Source organism: Macaca fascicularis, chromosome 2 (genome assembly GCF_037993035.2).
Source record: "Macaca fascicularis isolate 582-1 chromosome 2, T2T-MFA8v1.1".
Taxonomy (NCBI): domain Eukaryota; kingdom Metazoa; phylum Chordata; class Mammalia; order Primates; family Cercopithecidae; genus Macaca; species Macaca fascicularis.
Genome location: NC_088376.1, coordinates 65,383,582 through 65,396,118, shown reverse-complemented (window position 1 = coordinate 65,396,118; position 12,537 = coordinate 65,383,582).

The following is a 12,537-nucleotide window of genomic DNA, read 5'->3' as shown; positions in this document are numbered from 1 at the left end:
TGAGAAAATAAATTAACAAGCACTGAGGATGGACTGACTTTATCTCTTTAATTATAAAGGAATAGCGAATTATAAAATAAATTAACTTAGGATAAAATGCTAGAGTTTGAGGCAAAGGCTAACTAAAGAAAGAACCAAATAGGAAACAAGGAGTCCAGCTCTCAATATTATACTTAGCCGTGTACTGAACAGGCTTACAGTTGACACTTAAACAATGCAGAGGTTAGGGGCACAGTGCCTCCTCCCACATCCCTGAAGTCAAAAAGCTGCATATAACTTTTTACTCCCCCAAAAATTGTTATTTGGGGGAGTAAAAACTAGTTACAGACTACTGTTTTCAGAAAGCTTTACCGATAACATAACCAGGTAATAAACACGTATTTCTGTTATGTGTATTATATGCTGTATTCTTAAAGTCAGCTAGAGAAAATAAAATGTTATCAAGAACATCATAAGAAAGAGAAAATTCATTTACATTGCTGTACTGTATTTATCAATACAGTAAGTTTATATAATTTGTTTTCAAGATGAATCACCAGTTTGAAATAGCAGGTAATGGCATCCGCAGACTTCAATCTATGGTATCTATCAAGCCATCCAACTTTCATTATATGGCCTTGGCTTCTCTCTGCTTCTTGGGAGCATTTCCAGCACCACTAGTGGCACTTTGTATGGGTTCCATTGGTGTTATTCAAGAGTTCTGGGATTGCACTAAACACAATGAAAAATACGTGTTTTGTGCAAGAGATTACTTTTTACTACATTGGTTGGCGATGACTGCTCATGTGATGCTTATTGTCACATGGTGTTTTAACTGGATACTCAAAACACTTGAATCACTGCAATAGCAACAGGAGGTGGCTACAAAATTATTATAGCAGTACAGTATATATGACAGTTAATTTCATGCAGTTATAATAGTGCATTTTAACATTTGTTCTTACTGCTTTTGACTTCAAATTATGCCTTGTAGAGTCTAAGTGTATGTAAATTTTGATAATGGTAACTTTCTATAATAAAGTTTGTACATTTTACAGAAGTAAATGATAAAATAAACTAGTATTTACATATATTGTATATATTCATGACATACCTTTTTTTTAAAATTTCTAGGTTACATAGTTCATCTGTTTTTTTTTTAAAGTTGTCCCAAATCTCTGAAAAAATTTCCAATATATTTACTGAAAGACATTCTCATATAAATGGACCTGCACAATTCAAACCCATGTTTTTCAAAGGTAAACTGTATATTGTCTGTGAATTGTATCATTACATTTACTAGATGAATTTCTAAGCTATACCATCCAAGCGGCTTTTTAGCATTATTCCTGGGAGATAGTTCCCTAGGCCACAACACAAACAGCACATCCAACAAATTCAACAAGCTATTTTTTAAAAAACATGAAAAGCACGAATAATTATTAAGTATTGCCCTTACTAATAAACAGTTAAATATATTTTGTTAGAAAATAATGAAGTCTCTTTTTCATTATTTTACAAATACATTAATAGTCTGCAGTAGCTATTTCCATCTTTAAGTCCCCTCTAATGTAAAGAACAGGAAGGGATTACCATTATAATGTAAAATTAAGCAGAAAGGTAGAAATAAAAGGAGGACTAAGGGTGTGATGGGACCAAATCCCGGCCTAATTTGGTAATATTTCTTAAAAATAGAGAGAGGTCAACATTGTAGGCAGGTATTTATCACTGTAAACAAGTACCTCAGGCTTAAAAGTAAAAATGTATTGCTATATCTCATGATTTCCCTAAACTTAGTAGCACTGGGCAAACTAATAGCACTAGTAAGACAACTGGAACAGAAAAAGTGTCGCTGGTTGTATTTTTAACTCATTATTCTCCAAACATTTCATTATAACTTGGCCAGCTTTTAAGTTCAAAGGGAGAACATTCTGAGCAAAATGAATATACGATGAGAGAACCACCATATGCCTAGAAAATTCATCTAAGCTGTAATTATAAGTGAAATTAATAAATCAGTGATTTTGACATTTTGTTGTCCAGTGGGAAGAGAAAATTAACACAATAAACAGATAAAGAGAAAAAAATTTCATATGACAAAAACATATGGAAGGAAACTGAAATGGGAAAACTTTGGAATAACAACTTTGATTTTACGTTTTCTTAAACTTGTCCTGTGCTTTGTTTGAATTCATCTATCACTTAGCAAATGCTTAAGAAACCCAAATTTCAGTAATTAATAATTGAGTAAGAATCCAAAAGTATTACAGTTGTGATACCCCAATGCATATTAAGAAGAAAAAGAAATGATTCAAATGTTTATCTTCATATATTTATTTGAGTTAACTAACAGATTATATATCCATTACTTTAAGTAGGAAGGATAATTATATAATTAATGAATCAAATCAAATTTGTGGTTGTATTCTGACATAAAATCATTTGATAATTTCAGTAAATTTCTATCAATAGAAAACATTTTTGTCAGAATAATATATTAATATTACTATTAATTTTAAAAACAAGTTTCAATATCCCATTGGTATATTTTTATATTTCATTGGTAATTGTGGATTTATTTAAAACAGAACATCTCACTTAAAGTCAATAATTTGTCTTGATAAAGCAACTTGAGTTGGGTTGCTAATTAGTAGTATCTTTGTTTTGTCCTGAAAAAAATTAGAAGTAGAGAAACTTGGATATTGAGTTCTGCCATCAACTATCTGAGTGATAAGAGCAAGTTGCTAGAGTTTGTAATTTCTTCATAAAATAAGAATTATCGAGGCAGAGCAGATCCAAAGGAATCTGAATATGGAATTTATTTCTCTTAAAAAGGAACAAACTTTTATCATCTCCAAATAAGATATTGATTCCAATTGATGACATTAGTCCCATATTACTGCTATAGGAACACTACTTATTACTAATTTTAATTAAATGAGAGCACTGAAGCGCATGTAATACTATACATTAGGAGTTTGTTAATCAGTATTTTCATATTTATGATTTGTCAGACTACTTACTTTTTGATAAAATGTATTTGAAATGTAGTCCTTCCATGGATATTTGTTCTTTATGTCATGTGTACTAGGCATAATGCTAAGCTCCAGAGATAAGCAGAATGACAGACATTAAAAATTTCAAAATTTGCATAATTCTTAAATGAATTGAAGAGTTGGTATTAAGAAAGAAAATAGATTATGATGAAGTACAAGTTTCTTTGCTTGTGTCATATATAGTAAATTATCTCAGTGTGCAGCTTTGTTGTTTGTCTATTGGAGAGGAATGAACAACTGGGAAATAAATCATCTTTTTGGCATTGCCCTTTTATCTTTATCCTGTTTCAAGTACCTCATTCCAGGCGACACTTACAAAACAACAAATTCCACTTGGCATTTTGCTATAAAATATCAGATTTGCTTTCAGTTCTCAGTATAGAATATGAGTTTATAATCTCAGGAGATATAATTAATTATCACTGTGTATGCAGTACTTTTAGATTGCCATATCAAAAAGAGCATATGACATTCAACTCATCTCATTTATTATTGTTTAGATTTCTAGCATCGCTATGGCTAATGATCTCTCAGTATCTTGTTAGTAACACCCTTTTAAAAGTAACTGTAATTCAACTAGAGAGGAAATGAATCTGTTTGGGGACTCAAGCTAAAATCTAGTAAATCAACTTTTAGATGAATCACATTTTTTACTTCATCATTCACTTTAAATCAGTTGAAACATTAAGATTAAGATAAATTTGTTCTGATAGTGTAAGTACTGTCATGTATAATCTCAAAGGCTAAATTCTAAAATACTGTTGGCTACAAAGCATTTTACAGTGAATAAATGGCTTTAATAAAAAGTAATATAGGCCGGGCGCGGTGGCTCAAGCCTGTAATCCCAGCACTTTGGGAGGCCGAGACAGGCGGATCACGAGGTCAGGAGATCGAGACCATCCTGGCTAACATGGTGAAACCCCGTCTCTACTAAAAAATAAAAAAAAAAAAACTAGCCGGGCGAGGTGGCGGGCGCCTGTAGTCCCAGCTACTCGGGAGGCTGAGGCGGGAGAATGGCGTAAACCCGGGAGGCGGAGCTTGCAGTGAGCTGAGATCCGGCCACTGCACTCCAGCCTGGGCGACAGAGTGAGACTCCGTCTCAAAAAAAAAAAAAAAAAAAAAGTAATATAAATCATGTCAGATACTGCACTAAGTCATTTGCATGTTTTTTATTGATTCAATACATTTTATTGATTGAAGAAACTTTGAGGGCCTAGTATATGTTATGTCTGCATAAGACAGTAAGTAAGAATAATGATGAGAACAAAGACAGAAGATTTCTGTGATACTCACAGCTTGTGGGGAAATATTAACATCATAAATATATATATAATTATAACTGCTGTAAAAAAATCAATGTATGCTACTCTGAGAAAGCATAACCTCATATTAACATTCCGATTATATAAACGAGAAGTGGTATTACATTTTCCAGATGAAAAGGCAAATTTATTTAACCTCTGTAATGTAAATTACCAAAAATTAGTAAATTCAAGATTCAAAGAGAAGGTATATTTAATGCCAAAACTAGAGCTTGTGTGAAGTAAATCATAGTGGCTTTTAGATTTTCCATGGCTGTGAAAAACAATATTATGTATGTTCATTCAGTTCAGACACAGGCTGAGATGCACATGCATGACATTTGACTAAACAAAGTTGAAGACAAAGGTTTGAATCACAAAGGGTACTTTTTTTTTTTTTTTTTTTTTTGAGACTGAGTTTTGCTCTTGTTGCCCAGGCTGGAGTGCAATGGCGCGATCTCGGCTCACTGCAACCTCCACCTCCCCAGTTCAAGTGATTCTCCTGCCTCAGACTCCTGAGTAGCTAGGATTACAGGCATGTGCCACCATGCCCAGCTAATTTTTGTATTCTTAGTAGAGACAGGGTTTCACCATGTTGGTCAGGCTGGTCTTGAACTCCTGACCTCAGGTGATCCACCCACCTTGGCCTCCCAAAGTGTTGGGATTACAGGCGTGAGCCGCTGCTCCCAGCCAAGAGTACATTTTTTAAAAAATAATCAAATAAATATATATTTGCAGTTCTTAGATGGGACTATAATTAGTTATACAATTAAGTTACTCAAACTTTCTTAAATAAATCAAGTGAAAGTGTCAGAATATTCCAAAATTCTACCAATAGTAAATACTAATTTCTTTGTATTATTTTTGCAAAGGTACACATCTATAATTGTGAGAGACTATTTATGTTCAGTCTTTTAGTGTAATGCCATCAAAATGACACGCAAGACTATTAAAAAATAAATTTTTCTATTTTCTGCAATTTTTCTATATATCACAAAAATAAAATTGGATTTTTTTCCCCCAACCAATTTATAAAGATTGCATGACAAGGTATATGTAAGGTTATGTGGTACACGTGAAATTCACTGTTGGAGAGAGGTGTTATTTCAGAACAATTTATATCAAAAGTCTCAAAAGGTAGATGCTGTGAATTGCTAGGGTTAATTTGAAAATTGAAGCTTCTTCTTATACATGCAACTCAAAGTAGCATATTTCAGGAAAAGTAGCAGCAGGAACTTAATTATTTAACAAAGGTAAATAATTATCATGAGCAACACTAACTAAGCTTACTTCCTTGCAGGTATGAGGATACTGACAAAGATACAGTACCACAGTATGAAGGTATCCATGTTGTCTTCTTTATACTAAACGATCACAAATTCCATGTCTTATCTATAAAGTGGAAATAATATTTTCTCCTAAAGTGAGGTTATAAAGCAATATTAAGGGAAATAAATATTACATTTTACAATGAATTTTACTGTACCTGTTCTTTGAAGTCAGGCTGAAAAGAACTCCATCTATTGAGATCTTCATGCATAATAAAAACTGAATATCTTCATTAAGTCTGAATAACCATATAATTCAGATACAGTTTTCATGGTTCAGAAGGGGATTTTTTAGCTTCATTTTTTAAATTAATTGATTCTTTCATTTGGCAAGGAAAAACTGTGCATGTTTGTTATATGCATCATGACGTTTTCAGATATAGACATATTGTGGAATAGCTAAACCAAAATTATTAGCATTTATATTAACTCACATATCTTTTTGGGGGTAAGAACACTTAAATTTACTCAATAATTTTCAAAAATACAATACTTTGTTAATTACCATGACTGTGTTGTACAATAGATCTCTTTAACTTATTTTTCCTATCTAAATGAAAAAATTTATTTGACCGACATCTACCCAATGTGCCCTGCAGCCACCTTCCACCATCCTCTATCCCTTACATGCTACTTTCTGCTTCAGCGAATCCAACATTTTTAGATTCCACGTATAAGTGAGATGATACAATATTGGTGTTTCTGTGACTAGCCCATTTCATTCAGCATTATATCCTCCAGGCTAACCTATGTTGTCACAAATGACAGGATCTTTTCTTCCTTTTTAAGGCTGTACAGTGACCACCATGTGGAAATAAATTTGTTGAAAATCAATTGACCATAAATGCATGAACTTCTGTATGGATGTTCTTTTCTGTTTTATTAGTCTATATTTCTGTCTTTATAGCAGTGCCATACTGTTTTGATTACTGTAGCCTCAGAGTATAATTTGAAGTCAGGTATTGAGATACTTTCAGCTTTGATCTTTTTGCTCAAGATTACTTTGAATATTTGGGGTCTTTAGTGGTTCCATATGAATTCTAGGAATTTTTTTATTCCTGTGAAAAATATCATTGGAATTTTGATAGGGATGGCCTGAAATCTGTAGATTGCCTTGGTTAGTATAAACTTTTTAACAATATTAATTCTTCTAATCAAGAATCATGGGATATCTTTTGATTTATTTGTATCCTTCAATATCTTTCACCAATGTTTCATAGTATTCACTGTATAGGTTTTTCTCTTCCTTGGTTAAATTTATTTCTATATGGTTTTTAAAATGTTAGCGTGTATGGAATTGTTTTCTTAATTTCTTTTCAGATAGTTTGTTATTAATGTAAACAAAGCTACTTTATTATTTCTGTTTTTGCTTGTTGATTTGTTTAAGTTGCTTATAGATTCTGGATGTTAGAACTTTGTCAAATACGTATTTTGCAAATCTTTTCTAGTTTGTCTGTTTACTCTCTTGATAGTTTCTGTTGCTGTGCAGAAGCTCTTCAGTTTAATTAGGCCCTGTTTGTCAACTTTTTTTTTTTTTTCTTTGCAACTGCTTTTGAGAATGTAGCCATAAATTCTCCTCCAAGGCTGATGTCAAAAAGGATATTTCCTAGATTTTCTTCTGGGATCTGTATAGTTTGAAATGTTACATTTAAGTATTTAATACATTTTAAGTTAATGTTTATATATGGTGATAGGTAGGGGTTCAGTTTTATTATTCTGCTTATGGCTAGCCAATTTATATCCCATATCCAAGCATCATTTATTAAATAGACTGTCCTTTCGCCATTGCTTGTTTTTGTTGACTTAAAAAAAATCAGATGGCTGTAGGTGTATGGCTTTATTTCTAGGTTCTCTATTTTGCTCCATTGGTCTATGTGTCTGTTTTTATTCCAGTACTATGCTGTTTTGATTGCTGTTGTCTTGTAACATGCACACAAACTAGAAAATCTAGAGGAAATGGATAAATTCCCATTAACACGCAATCTCTCAAGTTTGAACCTGGAAGAAATTGAAACCATGAATAGACTACTAATGAATCCCAAAATTACATTAGTAATGAAAAACCTACCAAACAAAATGTCCCCGGGCCAAATGGAGTCATGGCTAAAGAGCACATATCAATGTTAGTGAAATTATTCCAAAATAATTGAGGAGGAGAGATTCCTCCCTAACTTATCCTGCAAAGCCAGAATCAATCTCATAAAAGCTGGAAATTTTAGGCCAATATCTCTGTTGAACATAGACACCAAAAATCCTCAGCAAAATACTGGCAAACTGAATAAAGCAGCACATCAAAAAGTTAATTCACCATGATCAGGTAGGCTTATTCCTGAGATGCAAGTCTGGTCCAACAGATGCAAATCAATAAATGTGATTCACCAGATAAACAGAATTAAAAACAAAAATTATATGATCATCTCAATATATATAGAAAAATATTTTGATAAACTCCAGCATCCCTTCATGATACAAAGCCTCAACAAACTAGGCATCAAAAAACATACCTCAAAATAATAAGAATCGTCTATGACAAAACAACAGTCAACTCATACTGAAAAGGTTAAAGGCAAAAGCATTCCTATTGAGAACTGGCACTAGAAAAGAATGTCCTCTCCACCAACCCTAGTCAATGTAATTCTAGAGGTGCTAGCCAGAGCAATCAGGAAAGAGAAAAAAAAAATAAAAGACATCCAAATAGGGAAATAAGTCAAACTAACTCTCTTCGCTGAAGGTATGATTCTGTACTTAGAAAATCCTAAAGACCCTGCCAAAAGACTCCCAGTACTGATAAATAAATTCAGTGAACTTCTAGGATATAAAATCAATATATACAAATCAGTAGCATTTCTGATACCAATAATATTAAATATTTAAATGTTAAATAATGAACACCAATAATGTTAAAGCTGAGGGACAAATAAAAAATGCAATCCCAAAGACACCCCCCCCAAAAAAATACCTATGGCTACATCTAACTGAAGAGGTCAAAGACATCTACAAAGGGAAGTATAAAACACTACTAAAAGAAATCATAGATGACACAAACAAATGGAAAAACATTACATGCTCATGGATTGGAAGAATCATTATTCTTAAAATGGCCATATTGAACAAAGCAATCTACAGATTCAACGCTATTCCTATCAAACTACACATGTTATGTTTTACATAATTAGAAAAGCTATTATTTATTTCATATGGAACCAAAGACAAGCCTGAAAAGCCAAAGCAATGCTAAGCAAAAACAAAACAAAAACAAAGACAGCTGCATCATATTACCACTTTATATCTTTTGATTGAAGAATTTAATCAATTTGTATTCAAGGTAATTATGGATAGACAAGTACACATTCCTGTCATTTCCTTAATGATTTCCTGCTTGTTTTGTAGATCTTTTGTCCTGTTCCATTTTCCTTGCTGGCCCAGTGCTGGGGATGGTCTGGAGCCCAGGGCCGCTAGGGTTAGCTAGGCTCTGTGGTAGGCTTAGAGAAGTCTGTGAGAGCAGGCCTGGAAGAAGTCGGACCAGATCCCCAGGCAGCTGGGACTGACTCAATGCTGTGGCCAGTCCAGAGCCAATGCATTCCAGGACCTGGGACCACTAAAGTCAGCATACTGGTGTGGCAGCCCCAGGGACCTAGTTCCTGGGACCTGGAGCTGAATAGCCCTGGGACTTGGAGCTACAGGTTCCAGCATGAGGCTGGGTCAGTCCTGGAAGCTCAGTCTGTGGGTGCCAGCCTGAAGTCTGGGGTTTTGGGAGCCTTTTCAGTGCTGAATTTTAGTGGGATGGGCCTGTATGTTGGGGTACAAGGCAAAGTCTGATGCTCACCTCTCTCTCCTTTTTTCTTTTTTTTTTTCTTTTTTTTTCTTTTTTTCTTTTTTTTTTTTTTGAGACGGAGTCTCGCTCTGTGGCCCAGGCTGGAGTGCGGTGGCCGGATCTCAACTCACTGCAAGCTCCGCCTCCCGGGTTCACGCCATTCTCCTGCCTCAGCCTCCCGAGTAGCTGGGACTACAGGCGCCCGCCACCTCGCCTGGCTAGTTTTTTGTATTTTTTAGTAGAGACGGGGTTTCACCGTGTTAGCCAGGATGGTCTGGATCTCCTGACCTCGTGATCCACCCGTTTCGGCCTCCCAAAGTGCTGAGATTACAGGCTTGAGCCACCGCGCCCGGCCCTCTCTCCTTTTTTCTAAGTAAAAGGTAGATCTCTCTATGGTGTACTGCCCCGGGTTAGATGAGGGGTGACATGGGTAATGTAAAATGGTTCTTCCTACCCTATTCAGTGTGTTTCAATTTTTTAAAATGTTTCTGGCACCCTTAATTTTGGTAACCTTTCACTGGATTTCCTTACATTTCATCAAGGTATTTTTGTACATGAATAATTGTTCAAGTTGATGTTTCTGTGCACAAACATGAGGGAATCCTATTCTACTACCTTGCTTGGATACCCTCCAAAGTAAAATAGTTACTTTAGTTAAATAATGTAGATATTGCTCCACTAACTAAGGCATCAGATAAAATGCAGAGTTTGTGGAAAGTGTGAATATTTATTCCTCTTTATATGCGCTTTGACAAATGTCAAAGAAAATGTTCAGCTGATATTAAAAACATTATTTCTGATGGTGTGATTTTGGATATATTGCATTTTTGTTGCATTTTACAACCTTAATATTTATGAAAAGAATATATTTCAAAATAAAATAAAGCCTTTCCTTAAAGAGGAAAGAATAAAAGTAGTAAGGAACATGGATAGAAACAGATTCATTGGGAAAGCATAAAATATATTGGAGGAAAATGCACACAAAAATAAGGAGTACTTGTTTCATAAACTAAAGAAAAGCTTCCATGCCAAGCTGAAATGTTTGAACAAAGATGAATTGTCAGTTAAAAAAAGAAATAATTGGAACATTTTATATAGAGTAATAGAGTAAGGTATGTTTTTCAAGAGAATTCATATGCCAGGCATGGCCAGAGGGAAGAATTCACGTAAAAACATAAGAGAGAGGTGTTTGGAATAGCAAGAAAAATTACAGTTTGCCTTTTTCAGTTGATATGAAATAGGTAATGAGGCCTGAACTGAAAAAAAATAAAAAAGATTTTGGTTTTTGATTTGTTTTTATTTTCTATTTTTCTCTCTAGCAACTTCCTGACCTAAATGCCATATGGAGAATATCAAACGTATGGAAAGTACAAGTTATGATTTGTTCCCTTTCCCTAGCTCTAGATTAAGTGATTAAAAATGCATTGCAAATGTTTTAACAAATGAGACAGTTTTCAACTCATCAGCTCACTCCCCATCAAACCCTGCCAGTTCCTCATTGTGATATTATACAACTGCCTTATACAACTTCCCCTTCATGACCACCTGTCTGTGGGACAGCTAGATAAAACATACTTCAGCAGTCTCACTGATCCCCTCATGGACTGTGTAGGTATTTTCACAGTAACCACGTTTCAGTCACAGCATGACCTTCTGGAACTTGTGCCTCCTTGCTTCAAACCTACCCATTAAAACTTGCTGCAGGAACCTTGTTTGGATAATGCCCTAGACTCAATAAAAGGATTGGCTCACAGATTGCTATCCCTCTCTTTCCTGGTGCTGACTCACCTCCATTATGGCATGGTGTGTACCTCCAGGGCCTGTAAGCAAAAACATTTTAATTTTCAACTTGTATTTTTCTTAATCATTAAAAAGGTACTCAGCACCTTAAAGTTCCCAAATTAATACAGAATGCCAGCAAAAGAGAATTTATATGGAATTCCATCACAAGGTAACAGCCGTGGGTTGACAAATACGCAGTCACAGAGCATATTACCATAAAAGTGGACAGTGAAATTCAGAGGACTTTGAAAGAACCTACTACTAATACCACTCAGAAAAGCAAAAACTAGAACTCTTTGAAAAAGAGTTTTTACCAGCTAATACTAAATCACAGCTATCAGCTAAGTGCAGAGATGTTTGCCCTTATTCGTCTCAACTGTGCAGTAGCCAGAAGCTGAGTGCAAGGAGAAGAGTTAAAAGAAACAAGAAGGTCCAAAACAGACTACAACATCCTCCCTCACTGCTTGCCCTAAAAAAGCAGATCAAGTGTGAGCTGAGAGTTCAAGGAGAAGACTGGAAATAAATGTGAGAACAAGACTTGACTTAAATATTAATTTCAGAAAATGAAGTTATTTTAATGTCTGAAAATGAAGAGAATGTTATGAGATCTACCCAAGATATTAATAAGTGTATGGGGAATTAGTATCTGATAAACTCTGTTTGAAAGAAGTGGCCAGAAAAAAAATAAAGTAATTCCCTGATCATAACTATCCTATTCAGCATGTTTAGTAGCTATTGAATGGAAAATGTGGTGAACTATGAAATATAACTTATCAGAATAATTCACCCATGATTTTGAAACTTTGTTCTTCTACAGATTGACTTTTCATGTCATCAAAAAAGGAGAAATTTATATTCTTATTTACAACCTAAAAATGTTTTATATAAAAGCTTAAATCTCAAATGTTATAACATCATAGAATTTATAAAGCCTTACTTTTTAAAATAATCATATAGGATCCAGTTTTATCTGCCTTAAAATGTAAAGTCCAAACTTAACCTAATTAGACAACTTTTCAGTTATATAACATAGTTAGGCTGATGGGGCTTTTCTCATAGGAATTTAAGAATAAAACGTGTGTTTCTGTGCGAGTAGAAAAGAACAAGGAAGAATATTCCAGAGGTGGCTTAGTTAGGACTAATATAAACTCACCAAGGCGTAAAAACTAGTCCTTCCTGGGACTAATTAATAGCTCAAATCATTAAATCTCCAGGGGCTTAGAAAACCCCTGGCCAGTCCAGACACCAGTGCCCACGTATCCACAAAGGAAACTAAT